Raw genomic sequence first — 15,799 nt, 5'->3', positions numbered from 1 at the left:
AAGGAGATGAAGGCTGCTTCGAATCGATGTGCCTTCCCCTTCTAAGATCCAAATATTTCATTAATTAAACTTTCATTTAGTTATAACTCTGGAACTAATGAAAGTAAATACTGCTTATCATATATTGTTGAAAATTTCTCAAAGAGGGCTTATTACTGCAGTTAAGAAAAAGTCCAAAAACCAAATTTTCTTTGTAATTTGGGCTTTTTTGGATACTTTTTGTTCAGTCGATTGCAATCAAAAAGGGAGGTGCACAGCTACGTGTTTTACAGTCCTAAATCCAAAATTTCAACAACCTACGGTTGTTGAAAGTCCAAAATCGTTTTGGAGTTATGAGAGATATATACGTATGTATTGAGGTCACGCCAAAACTAGTAAAAATGGATATTTTCGTTGAAATCTGAAAACCAAAATTTTTCGCGATCACAATACTTCCTTTACTTCGTACAAGAAAGTAAAAATTCGTCCAACTCAACTTTATGGTATACTGACTGAATTACTCAAGTTAGCATTAAGAGTAACTACTCTTGAGACGTGTGGTTGATTGAAACCCAACCAACAAAGAACACCAGTATCCACAGTTTAGCATTCAAATCCATATAAAAGCAACTGCCTTTACAAGGACTTGAACCTTAGAACCCCATAAAGAGGGGAAAACCTTTTTTTATCTTTCTGGACTTAAAGTCACATCCCTGTACTTATTAGATGATTTTATTGAATTAGTGTGGCACTTTATTTATGCATTTGGTCTATTTAATTTAGGAGTGGGGGAGAATAAGCGTATTTTTTTACATTTTTTCTTCAGTTATTGTTTTGGTTGACATCTTCAAAATGAATTAATACATTTTTATGAAATTTTGTATGATTACTTGTGAGTATGGGATATTGATTCCATTTAATTTTGGTTACAATTTGTCAGAAGAGGGGAAAATATGGTTATCATGGGCCACATATTTCAAAATTTCACTCGAAGGGTAGGTAAATTTATTCAAATAAGTTCATGAAGTAGCTTAGATAATCGTACTTTCTGATGGTGTTCAGTCTTTTTCAAACCGCCTATAAAGAGTAGGGACAAAATGTTTTTTTTTACTTTTTTCATTCCTGGACTGAAAATCATAGTTTTGCACCAATTAGATGATTAGTAATTCAAAATTTTATTAAAAGAATAGAATAATATTTTTTATATAATTCAACGTCTCAAAAGAGGTTACACTTCTGTTCCAAAGATGAGAGCAAATAAATTTTGTTTCAATTTCTTCATGTTTTCAAAGAAATATTCACTAACATACATAATTCTTTTACACCTTTTTTTATTTTTATAACAGTTTTTCTTTTGTATTTGATTTAATTTTTTTGAAAAATTATTTTTAGTCGTATCTAATAGTTAATCACTTCACCAGTAAGTTATTTATAATTTCTATTTATAGAATATAAGTTTAAATAAATTGCTTGAGTATGACTTTTAGAATTTAATGTGGATAAAGCTTTGCAAGATTATCAGTTTCTAACATGTAAAAAGAAAGCTAATTTTTTTTTTAGTTAGTAGACCGTAATTTATAGAGAGAAAACAAATTAAATAAAGTTGTATAAAAAAATTAATCATGGAAGTTACAAAATGTAGATTATCTAAAGGGAGAAAAGTATTTCATATTAGGAAAATTTTGTTGACATTAAATGTAACTTTAAAATCAGGAGAAATTTTAATGTTAAGCTATATTGTATATAATATATAGTAAGATAGTTTATTTTAGTGAAATGAGGAAATAGTAAAGCAAAAAAATAAGAAAGAAAAGTACAGCCATAGTTGGATTTGAAGCGTGTTGTTATTGGAACATGTTGAAAATTAGGTTGGTTGATTAAGCATGAAATAGAATCGTTTTAAAGAAATTGGAGAAAAAGCCATGTTGTATAGATAATTTTACTGATCATTTTGACAATAAATTATTACCAAGCTTAAGAGAGAGAAGGACTGAATTTAGAAATTAATAATTAAAGAAAATCAAAATAAATGCTCCACTGACTCCCTCTGTGCAGTTGTAGTGTCTTAGTCTTTCATCTGGAAGTCGCTGATTTGAATCTCAGTCAAATATTGAATTTTTCATGATCCTAAAAGTTTTCACACATCATTCTCTCTGTTAGGATGGCATTATGAAGGGCATCTGCCTTAAGTACAACCACCTAAACCATCCTGTTTTATCTCATACAACTGGAAAAATGGGTGATCAAAGACAAAGAAGTAACTGCAGCATATTTTCATTTAAACATATAGTAACTTAGAAATAATCTAGATTTTAAACAAGAATATGTTTTTACAATCGATTTTCTGCCTTCAATTTCTTTCTTCTTTGTTTTCATTGATTCATCTCTTTCCCTTTACATCATCAGTAACTTCCACAACAACCTTCTTTTTCTTCTTTTAAAAATTTTTTTAAAAATATTATTCTGGTGCATGGGTATCAAATAAATAATGAAAGGATGTATTTTATTTTGTATTCAGTTTTATGTTATGACTGTACAAACATCAACTAGTATAAGTGTATTGATCTTGGTCATTTTGTCCATCAGAATGAAATATAACATAAATTAAAATTAAAAAACACGACTGCCGTAAAAAAAACATTGCTCTTTAATATAGGATAATTAAAGACAATTTTGCACATAGTATTGTATATGGTATAGTATGATCTGTTAGATCGAGTGTATACCTGATGCATGCAAAAGTTAGCTTTCAACCTACTAACAAATACCCGATTTGAATTTTGAAAATCGGATTGTTTGCAGAGATATTATAAGAGCATCCCATTGCACCTTCAAAAATAGCACCCCACAGGCACCCTGTTTGTTACCAATTGATGGTGATGATTAGTCTAGCTTCTCACAAGTTGCTCGTATCACTTCACCACTCTAGCCTCACACACAGTCCCCATGGGAAGCCCATTATAGTTAAACAGAAATTTTTGAAATTTATTTAATATTATTTTATTTAACATAAATTTAATTCTATTATTTTTGTAATATTATTCATTTGATTGATTTGAAACATTCAGTTCAAACCCATCTCACACAGTGATAGTTCCAATTCATTAAAGTTTGTGCTTCAACTGGCAAATCCCCATTACTTTTTTCTTTTTCCTGTTTAGCCTCCGGTAACTACCGTTTAGATAATACTTCAGAGGATGAATGAGGATGATATGTATGAGTGTAAATGAAGTGTAGTCTTGTACATTCTCAGTTCGACCATTCCTGAGATGTGTGGTTAATTGAAACCCAACCACCAAAGAACACCGGTATCCACGATCTAGTATTCAAATCCGTGTAAAAATAACTGGCTTTACTAGGACTTGAACGCTGGAACTCTCGGCTTCCAAATCAGCTGATTTGGGAAAACGTGTTCACCACTAGACCAACCCGGCGGGTTAAATCCCCATTACTACATACATATATATATATATAACACTCCTGGTAAAGTAAGGTTCCAATGCCATACATCTAAATCGATTGAACTGTTGAACAGCTACAGTGAAATAAACATACATACAACCTCTTAACTACATATTGTTTTCTTATTCAGTTCTTCTTTATATTTTCAGGCATTCATTGGCTTATTATCTCCTGTTCTTAATATTTTAGTTTTCTTAATTCCATTTTCATTCCATATTCTATTATTGAGCCTTCTCATTTTGAAATCATATATAATCATATGGTGAATATCACTAACTTTCATCCTTAAAAACATTCATGTCATCTACAAACCATATGCAATTTATTTACCTTCTTCTTGTGTTGATTTCTTCATCTTCTCCCAGAGTATTTTTGTTTTATTTTCAAATACGTATTAAAAGAAGACCGGATGAAAGCAGCATAGTCTTATTCCTATATCTAGTTCAATCTATTAAGTTTCTCCATCATCATAATTATTTCTGATTCAGGTACAATTCCTTAACTGATCTATCTATATATATATATATATATATATATATATATATATATATATATATAAACATAAAAATCCCTTCTAATGATTTCATTCTTAATATAATTTTCAAAATGTTACTTTTACAGGTAGGGAAAAAATGTTGTCCTTCATTTCTCATTTTATTTATTTATAATTATTTTAACTATTATATAAAAAAAAGTCTGATTTTCACTGAATAAATTCTTTGTATAGTCTCAGTGCATTACATTCTTAACATTGTCATTGAAATTAAGTTAACAGTTACTACACCTTCAATTGAAGTAGTAAAACTTGCATCAATCATAGTAAAACTTGTGTCAACCGCTTTCTAATTTTCCAGCTAGGATATTATATATTTTATATTATTATTATTTTTTTTTTAGCTGATTACACTATCTGAACAACTGACTATAACTGTGATTATGAACTCATTTAAAGTAGAATATTAATGTTATTCAAAATTAGATCAATCATAGGTTTAAAATAATGCCATTAATTGTACCCTTAATTCTTGAAAAAAAAAAAATAATAATAAATTGGCTTTTCTGTATTCAAATAGAAGTATAAGAAACCATCTCCATACTTGGATAAGAATCTAGGTCATGCAGTATAACACAAAAACTTATTTACTTTTTTAGCCCAGAAAATTTTAATGGGAATAAGTTTCAAGTTAAATAATAAGATTCAGGCTAAATACATGTTTAACTCTGATTAAATAAAAATTTTAATCATACTAGTATAATTTAAACTGATTTTCTAGTCACTTCTTCTACACTATATTGACCACCAACCACCATAATAAATTACTGTGAAGCAGGAAATGACCTTTGAAAGAGAAATTGCAATAGAATAATGAAGAGTAAAATTTGCATACTCTGAGTGAGCAACTTAAAATCAAACTGTTTTAAATACAATTGCGACAATTAAAATTTTATGGATGATTGAAAAAATGAAAACGTAAAAAAAATTTTCTATTTTAATCAGCAAACATTTACTATATTTTTATAAAAGATATTCAAAATGATGCATAATAACATTGTCAGTGCTATCGATTTCTTGTTGAACACTCGCCTTCAGTTCATCTATACTGTAAGGATTTGATTCATAAACTATCCTTCAAATGATTCCAAAAGAAAAAATTGCAACTAAATAAATCTGGGGAACTCAGAGACCCGGGTGGGGACCACCCTCTGCTGACCATTCTCCTCTAAAAGCCTCTTGTTAGTGAATGGTTTGGGATGTGACACGTTCTATCTTGTGGGAAGAAGCCATACTTTTTTTTACTACATGTTAATTGAGCTTATAATTCTTCAAAAATAGTTCAGTAAACGTCTTAGTTTACAGTAAGTCAAAATATATGGCACCATTGTATGATTACCAGGAACAACACACCATACACAGATTTTCTCGTTGTGAAGTGGACATTCAAATATCTGGTGAGGATTTTTAGTTATCCAATAGTTGGTGTGCTAATTATCACGCCCAGACTAATGAAATCGTGTCTCTTCTAACATGAAATAAAGCATCAGGTTTTTCTGTCCACCGACAATTTTTTTGAGAACCTAGTAGCAGTAATAAAGTTTTGGTTTGTCTGTTCTTTAAACTGATGCACAGTTATTACAAGGTATGGTTTCAAATTTAAATAATGAAGAATATTACGTAAAGATATGTATTTTACCACTACTTTGCTGTGATAAGTATAAATTTCATCAGACTGGCAGAAATTCTGCCAGTACAGAGTTTCAGATAGAGCCTCTGAATGCTAACAGAAGGTTACCTATTTCGTTTTGCATTTAAAATTGACGCCATTGTAAGTTATTTTAGCCAAATAGTGTATGTTACTTTTTTCTAGGATACTGGCATTAGTCATGCCAAATATATTCTGTGATTTTTGAAAGGATCCAGAACGTACAGAAGCTTCCACTGCAGAAACCCTTGCTTCGATCTAATGAGGCATTTAAGAAAAATACAACTGCACTTGCACTCCAAGCCAGTTTGGTTCGGTTTTAAGATGCTCATCCGGTAGTTTTATAAATATATAATATTTACATTATTAAATATTTTAAATCAAATTAATGAAAAACATTATGATCGTGAGATGAAAGAGTTATACTTAAAACTATTTTTAATGTTGCTGGTATTTCTTCTAATGAAAGTATGACTATATCCCCCCAAAAAAATGTTGTAACTTTATGAAAAGAAATTACATTTTCCAGGCATTTTACCAATGATATTAACAATAATTTTGATATAAAACAACATTTTTATCTTTTGTTTTTATATTTAAAAAAAAAAAAATGGTAAAAATAAGTGTGGGAATAAGACAATATTTTATCAATATTAGTTTAGTAGTTACTAATTACTAGTGGTCCCCTGCTGCTTCACAGCGTTTTTATTACAAACTAATATTATATATTTTTAAAAATCGGCTAAAGAGATATTCCGTTTACAGCACGTCTCACTCCTAACCTCTTTGTTTTCCTTTCCTACGACGAATAAAATGGTGTTCAAGATCTATTTCCAGTCCGTCCAGACGTTCTACTGGAGGGAACGAACTTTTTTTTTCTGCTCGGAATGGACCGAAGATATGTCATCAAGCATCGACGGACCTTCAAAGCGATTTTCCTGTGGATAATAACCTCGAAAACTTCCTCAGTTATGGAATAAAAGAGGATTATTTTAGAATTTCTTAGAGTAGACTCAACTCTGGGGTCGGAGACGCTTGATGATATATCTGTGGGTCATTGTGAGCAGAATAAAGAGATTGATCCGTCTAGTAGAAAGCCCGAATGGAGTGGAAAAAGGATTTTAATATATTTATGCTCAAAACTTATTTCCAGTCCGTCTGGGTGTTCTACTGGACAGATCGGGCTGTTTTTTTTTATTCTGCTCAAAATAATCCACAGATATATTATCAAGTCCAATTTTTTTAATATGCAAGATGAATCCCGATTTAAAAACAAATAAATTCAGGTACTATTAGGTTTACAGTGTAGTTAAATTAGAAAAATAATTCAGGTTTTAAATTTACAGGAAACCTTATTCGATTTAAAAAATATTATATATCTATTTAACATTTTTGAATTATAATAAACCGGAAAAATTTGGGTATTAAATTTATTATTAGAAATGCTATTGTAAATATAGTAATAAATTACAAAGACATTGTTCATTGTAAAAAAAAAAAGTTCGTAACTTTCATTATACAGTTAACTGTTATAATTGTAGTACTTAGACACGCTTTTGTCACAAAAGAAAATTGCGTTTTGTATATGTGAAATTGCGTGTCTATAAGTGTGACAGATTATGTATAAACGGTGTAAACATTATATGAAAATGGAGCTACATAATGTTATGATTAAAATATCTAGAATTTTAAAAACTGTGATATAATAAGCGTATCATATATATATATATATATATATATATATATATATATACATATATAAACGTAAATTATTTTCTCTTTTTTATTTATATTAAGCATCTATAATTTATTTATAAAATAGGCTTTTCCCAGAAGAGAAATAAAGTAAATAAAAAGAATAATTAAAAACCGAAAAAAACATGCATTTAGTATATAAAAGAAAAAAAATCAAATAAAGCTTTCTGTTCATAAATGCAGTTGATTCTTTTCCATTCTTCTTAATAATAACTTCTTTTTTTTGTTATTAATTTCATTCATGTTTGAAATTGATGTAAACAAATAGTTCAAATGCAAGATTAGATTATTAAAAACGTTCTTATTGTATTACTGTAGCCCACAGACTTCCATTTGTATTGCCTGTCTCCCGACAAAACAAGATACCATAAACAACTAAACATTATTATGAACATTAAAAAAAAAAAAATACTTTATAATGTATTATAAACTTAGTAATTTTGGGTGTGCCACGCTACGCAATTTTAGTGAGGCAGGAACGCAGCTAATCAACAACAAAGTAGACAGACTGTTTAATTAGTCAGTTTCAAACATAATGGAATGAACTTTATTCCATATTACTCCAGAAGAGTAATGTAATTCGTCGGTAGGTTTGTGCCAACGTAATTTCAGATGGTCTGCAGCAATTTTCGTAAAGCAGTTATTAAAAGATTCATTTAAATCGCGAGAATTACGTTTGGCCTAAGGTAATTAAAAATTTATAACGTGGCTCATGGTAGACAAAATATCCTCATGGTTGACGAAATAGGCTGAAAACCAAAATTACTCTGTAATTCATCACATTTGATATTAATAAAAAGCGTTTATAAAGTTGAGTTTTGTAATATATATATATATTAGGGATCCGTAACGAAATTACGTTTTAATAAATCCCTTTCGGCACGCCGGAAGACGGATATAGATTTCACCAGTGCTAAGTAGGAGATAAAATAATTTCCACGTTAAAGTTAAGAAAAACTTCAAATTTACTCAATACGACAACGGTTACATGTGAAAAAAGTTTCACATGTTTAGCATACGGTAAGTCCCATCTTCTTACAATTCCAGCAATATTTTGGTCACCCTTGCCGTAAGGGTTGGTCATATCAAAAATTGTTACAGATAAAAGTTTTAGGTAATGTTTAGAGGACTAACGACCACTTTAAACCGATTCGGTGCTGTGCCTATTAAGGAAGGTGTGATTTTTTTTGTCTTCGAAACCCAATTTTTTCCACCCCCTGGGCCAATAGTTGGTGATATCAAAAACTTTACTTAGATAGGTTTTAGGCCCTTATCCACAGAATAGTAGGAACTTTAAACGAATTCGATATTTTACTTAATAAGAAAGTTATAGCGATATTTTGTTTTTCCAGAAAACTCCCTCCATTTCCACCCTCATGGTCCAATTTTGCTTATTAATGAACTCGACCGAGTTGTAATGATTGTAAATTTATGTTATTTGAATTTATTTTTCTTAAGAATTTATAATTATTTTTTCTTAGAAAATTATAATTACTGGATGTAAGGGAAATCAGATCCCAGCTTACCATTAGCTGTAGGATAACTGCACTAATATAACTTTGTGTCTGAGGTACGATCTAATTTTCAATCCTTAAATTTAACAAAATAGACAAAAATATGTAATTAAAAAACAAACGGAAAAACCTGTTACAATATTTTATGTTAATTATATTGTAACAATTCAATAAAACTGGGTTATAATAATGAATCTTTTTATTGTCTTACAAATAGTAAATTTTATAACATTAACTCTTATTCGTCAGAACATACGTGTGTATGTAAGAGAACTCATTATTTCCTTTATATTTTAAAATATCATGTGAATTTTGAAAGTATTTAACATGAAAGAAAATAATATTTTCAATCTAAAACACAGTAATTAAAGTATCTATTTAAATGGGACAAATTACATTACATTTTATTGTACGTACGAAATCGTATAATTCAAATATGTATTTTACGACACTGTGGGAATACTTTCCTCATAAAGAAAGAGTCTTTAATAAGCAACAATATTTAACAACAGCAATATTTAGGTCAATTCTATGGTAATTACAGTTTTGAGTATTTTTACATGTTACTATAGTAATATTACCGGGATAATATGGTGTGACACGTTCTGAATATCAGAAAAATACCTTCTTTCTTTTAAGTTTAGTAAAATTATAATAATTTAATGAAAAATCTGCTAATGAAACGTTTCTTAGAAAAATTCAGAAAACATCAAAGATTTTCTTAATTTTTCAAATGATCATTCGAATGATCTTTTTATTTTGCTTTTTTGGCTCGTAGTGTTTTCTATTTCACTACAAACATAAGCAGAAAACACTATGATCTCCGAATGAATTACTACGTAAGATAATGGTAACCTTGTTTATCTTTTTGTAACCAGGTACCTGACTTTTTTTTTCATCGATGATAGCATCATGGAATTAAGCCGCGTCTACATTAGCATTATACATCAATTTTATACGTCATATTCTTTAATATTTTTAAAAACTGTTCTTGCATTCAATTTCTCCCTTTTTATCGTTATTTACTCCACTTAATTATTTAATATCAAAAGATATTTTTCAACCGTCCTAAATTACCATAGAACTCTAATAATGATAATGTAGGTTACCTATCAAAAATTTTGACCTTCACCTATGCATCAGGATCTGGAAAAAGGGACCACTTTTTCATTTGAATTCTAACCAACTAAATAGTTTCTTTTAACGTTTCATGGTTCACTTCTCAATAATTAATCTATGATTAACCACAATCGAGTTTTTAAAAAAAGTTTAATAATTTTTTCTTTCCTGTCGAATATAGCTAGTTAGAATAGCTAATATTAAAGAGGAAATATGGTGATCGTGTCAAGAATGGTGTATTTTAGTTTTTTTTTACAAATCTTTACGTTTTAGGATCCAACCAGTTCATCTAGAACAAAAAAAAAACATGTTCGTATGTGTGTCGCATTGCTTTTGGCCGAATATCTCAGGATTGATCAAACCGAATTTCTTCAAATTTGGCTTAAATATTTTTATGTGTGGAGTATTATTCATACTAATTTCTTTCAGAATTCGTTAAGAAGATGGGGGATATCTAGAAAAAACCAATTTCGATTTTCTTCAGAGGCATTTTAAGGAAAATCTTTTTAAAGAAAATTTGTAACTTGCAATGCATACGTAAATAATTGATTAATAATCCGAAAAACAAAAATTTAATCCCCAGCTCTTAAATTGAAATATATGTGTTTTTTGTTCTTTTTCTTTATCTCCCTGTGGTTTGAATATTTTTCAGAAAAATTTTGGAAGTTCATTTATAGACCTATATACATTTTTTTCAAGCCTTAATTACAATCGGTTAGATTCACATAAACTTTTATTAAATTGGACTACATCCCAAATCACATGATAAGGAGTCCTCAGAAAAACTCCTCAAAAATTACACATTAGTATAATAAAGACCTTCATGCCAAACCCTTAAAATTAGCAGTTATAAATGTCACTTAAAACCACTAGAACAACAGAAAACAAAATAAGATATAGATAGAAGTAAAAAAGTATATGTAAGAATTTGAAATTAAAAGTCGAATAGATAATGTACAATACAATCCAAGTTAATTTTAGACATATTGAGACATTACAGGGACACTTAGGTTTAAAACGTGCAGTCGATTCAACCTTCTAATGTCATCCCCATTGACTATTAGGTTTACTCCTTGTGATCTGTGTGATAGTTAAGACGTTGTTCGTACTTTGAACTGAACCGTTGTATCTCCTCCCGCCCGGACCATAATTGTAAATAATCCTGGATCTCAATGTTCCTTGAAAACCGAGGTGCCTCTGTAATACTGTGCTTCCTCTGTGTTGCCTCGCTACCTTATATTCAAACCGCTGTAAGATATCGACATTGCTTCTGCTCACGGTGCTCCATAGTTCGATCTCACAGGTTCAGATAGGTTTTAGTATTGTTGAGTATACCACCCAGCAACTTATTAGGCACAGACAAACGAGAACGTCTGCCCAACAACCGGAACATTTCCTTGAACTTTACTTCAAGTTGCCTTCTCTTTCCTCTTATATGAACTTTCTACGTTAGTCAGATGTGGATTTATATATCTCACACTCTCAGTTTGCGGAATTACAACGCCACCAAGGTGGATCCGTGGGTAGTCACCTCTTCTCATCATGAATGTCACACGGCTCGATTTTGCTTGGTTAACGTGTATTCTCCATGTACTCAACCACGTCTTGATTAAATCCCGTTTAAAATTGTAGGCTTTTCGATGCTGTAGTTGGGCTGGCATCAACAGCGAGAACAGCTGTGTAATCCGCAAAGGAAGCGACAATAACCTCGTCTGTAGTCGGAAGGTCTGTAGTAAGTACGTTGTATTATACGAGTCCGATGACAGAGCCTTGAGGAACTTCCGACTTAATTTAGAAAAAGTGGAAACCTCCTGGTTATATTTCACCTGAGAGAAACGCTCGTCTAGGTAACCGCGTAGAATAAGGTAATAAGGTTGAGGAAGCCTCATCTTCAATTTGTACAAAAGGCCAAGAAGCCAAACCTTGTTAAAGGCCTGTTGGACATCTAAGAAGGCTGCCTAACAGTATTTTTTCTCTTCAAGTATCTGCTGATTACGTTTACGAGCCTGTTTTTTTGCTCGATAGTGGAATGGCCACAACGGAAATCGAACTGATGGTCCAGGAATTACTCGCCCGTGTTCCAAAACAGGCCAAATCCTCCGAAAGAACAACCTTTCGAACACCTTCGATAGGATAGGTAACAGGCTTATTTACCTGTATGAAACCACATCGTGCATTGGCTTGTCCGGTTTTGGGATCATAACTACTTGCGAATCTTTCCACTCCGTTTAGAAGTGTGTCCGGAGAATGCCATTAAGTAAGTGTATTATATACGCTATGCCTTTGGAAGATAGTAGAAGGAGCATTTTTTAGCTATTAAAAACCCCGGACCTAAAATGCAGAAAAGTGCAGCTTTCCCGGCTAGCCGGTTAAGTCATGCAATCTTTGCCAGCTTTTTATCCTATTCAAAAAATTATTATATAACAACATATAAATCGAATTATTGCATAACAATTGAGTTTTTCCCACTTTCATAATGGTCCACCTTTTTTCAGTTGTAGTTAAGTTAATTATTTCTTTTTGGATGGCTTTTTGGATTACCGCAACTGACATCACACAAATATAGTATGTTGATTGGCAGTAAAAATAATATTATGAGTATATATGTATACTCGAATACATAAATAGAAAAAAAGGTGCCAAAATAATATTTAGAAAATTGTTTGGTTTAATTTGATGTGAAAAAAAGGTCAAAATCAGGTTGGTAGTTTAGGAGTTTTGGAACTTATTTCACTAATGCAGACAGGCAAAACAAACAAATATTCACATTTATATACGAACATAAAAATAAGTAAATAGTATGTTAAGAAATTTAATAATTTATTGTTACAATACAATGTATTATATAATGAAAAGAATTCTTTCACATTACAGAAATAATAATAATCCAAAATAATTTAACTGATATATAATTTAAAAGTCACCACACTATAAAATTGTGGTTAAACTTCTAATTTGTTACTAAAATTAACTAGGGTATCTAAAACTGACATTATGTCACTGAAAACTTTATTATTTCAATTATTTACTACAACATTCTATAAACTGTGAAATAAAAAATAAAATAATTATTATAATTATTACTATTACTGTAAGTTTCTTTTTACACATTACTGTAAATTCACGAACAAAAATGAAGATTAATTTTGTAGCAAATAATTGATCACAATAGACAGACAATAATATATCTAATATATATACAATCAGCATAACGCAACACGACAAAACTTATCAGAAGAAAGCTGATTTCATACACAATATCGATACACAGCGTAATTCACGTCCATTGTTTGACGAGTCGCGTTACTTTCGTTTCGTACGTGTAGCGAAATTATCTAGGGCAATCATTGATATTTTATTGAATGATTTCTGTTAAAACTTTCAATTTCATTAAATACGCGCGCGCGCGCGTGTGTGTGTACGCACGCTTGCGCATAAAACTAGCCAAATCATCCGGTATCCGGATAATTACTTTGGAATACCATAATTCCAGTTAAAAATTCCGAAAAATGTTTCCTACGTAATTTGTTTTTTTAAATTTTAATATCTATAAATTGTTTTTATAATGAAAATTCATAAATATTTATTCAAGATTAAAATTTAATTATATATTATATCGACTCCTTCAAGGACAGGTAGATGTATAGTTGGACTGATAACCAAAAAGACACCGAGCACGTGGTCGAAATTCACCTGAAGATTTTCACTGGATTTGATGCAAGCAACTGATGCATCTCGGCTGAATCATGCAAAATTTATTTCCTTTAATGTTAGCAAATTAAGAATCAATTTTATTAATAGTAATGTCAAACATTATATGTTATATAAACAAATAACTGTGTATTTTGTAGTTATTTTTTTAATATTTTGTCAATGATAATCGATGAATCAAATAGTTCCAACTTTTGTGTTCTTGTTTTATTTAAAAAAAAAAAATGCAATTAGAGATAAATAAAGTGAAAAAACTATTAAGGAACAAGGTCATACGAACTTAGTAGTTTAACTTGATCTTACTAATAAAAAAGTTACTTTCGTTTTATGACCTTCAACAATTTCTTTATTGTGACACGTGGTTTTAAATATTCCTTCTTTCAGTTTCCTTTTAACGGTATTTAAAGTTTGACTGAACCAATCTCCGGATAATTTCTTGATTTAATTTTTGATTTAATTTTATTCATTTTTTGCCATATTGCAATACATTTTATCATTTTATATATTAAAACTAAAAAAATATTTTTACATTATTTAGGCATTGCCTGCAAAACATAAGTTAGAGCGCTAGCCACAAGTAAATAAGAAATCAGTAAGCAGCAACAGGCCAGAAATTAGAAGCAAAATGTGTGTGGTGATTTATTAACATTTCAATGATTAATGATTTGAGGGGAGAAAAATTGTTTAAATGAAAATATGCTAGAGAAAATACATTCCAGTTACTGATTAAAGAAAATCTATTGCCAGACGTAGTCCATTTATCTGTTTACATAATCATTGATTTAGTGAATTTATTAGTAATAAAATGATTAGATAAACTCTTTTTTTGTATAACAGTATAAATTTTGTTTGTATTTGTTTACATGATTTATGTATTTATATTGTGATAAATTATTTTATATTAAAATTTGTACTCTAATGAAATAGTATTAAATTCAATTCGTTACTTTCAAAGAATTTCAATTCCTTATCCAATTCATTTGAAATGGATATTCCACATATACTGATGTTGAAGCTGAAAGTTGTTGGGCATTTTATTTGCAACATTGCCTCCTTTTGTGTCATTGATTGTTAAATTAAAAATTGGTTGCACTACATTTTTCATCCCCTGAACCTCATAATTATTCAAGAGGTGTCAAATTAACTCTACTACATTTAATGATATTGGTATCATAAGAGATTGATTATTTTTAGTCCTAGAATATTATTAAAATTAATTTATCATTCTTTCTCGCTCACTCTCTCCTGCTCTTTCACTTTGTACTAAAGGCCCATTCGAAAGACCTATAAAAAAACAATTGTCTGTATGAAAAAAATTGCAAGAAATGCAAAATAAAATCCAGCACGAAAACAGAAAAGGAGTACAAAGAAATAATGTAAAGAGACTTCTGATGTAAAGAGACAAACAGCATTAGTTAATTTGAGCATTAGTTAAGGTCTGGAATGGAATAGTATCAGGTGTACACTGGTAGCAGAATGCCATTCCAATACTTCTTTTTAGGAGAAATAAAAAGTTTTTCTTTCACATAAAATTTGTTTTAACTGAAAGTCTGGCCTACGTTTTATTTTAACATAATAAATGTAACCTTTTCTTTCTTTTCCTGTTTATCCTCCGGTAACTACCGTTTAGATAATACTTCAGAGGATGAATGAGGATGATATGTATGAGTGTAAATGAAGTGTAGTCTTGTACATTCTCAGTTCGACCATTCCTGAGATGTATGATTAATTGAAACCCAACCACCAAAGAACACCGGCATCCACGATCTAGTATTCAAATCCGTGTAAAAATAACTGGCTTTACTAGGACTTGAACACTGGAACTCTTGCCTTCCAAATCAGCTGATTTGCGAAGACGCGTTCACCACTAGACCAACCCGGTGGGTTTTTAATAAATGTAACCTAAATTATACAAATCTAACTCTACGAAAATGGTCCTTGCTTTTCGATATTCATCAGCAAATGGCAACGGATATCAAAACTGTAGCTTTTGTAAAAAAAAATCTTCAATTTAAACAATATCATTATTAATCGAAGAAAAAACTGTTAAAATGGACC

General features: G+C 30.2%; 1 pseudogene; it reads left to right on the top strand.

Annotated features, from left to right (window-relative positions):
• Positions 1-15,799, top strand: part of LOC142321694 (uncharacterized) — a 94,212-nt pseudogene that overhangs the window by 60,426 nt on the left and 17,987 nt on the right.

Source organism: Lycorma delicatula, chromosome 3 (assembly GCF_047948215.1).
Source record: "Lycorma delicatula isolate Av1 chromosome 3, ASM4794821v1, whole genome shotgun sequence".
In the NCBI taxonomy this organism is placed as follows: domain Eukaryota; kingdom Metazoa; phylum Arthropoda; class Insecta; order Hemiptera; family Fulgoridae; genus Lycorma; species Lycorma delicatula.
The sequence above is the reverse complement of the archived record's forward strand: the minus strand, read 5'-3'. Positions and strand labels throughout refer to the sequence as shown.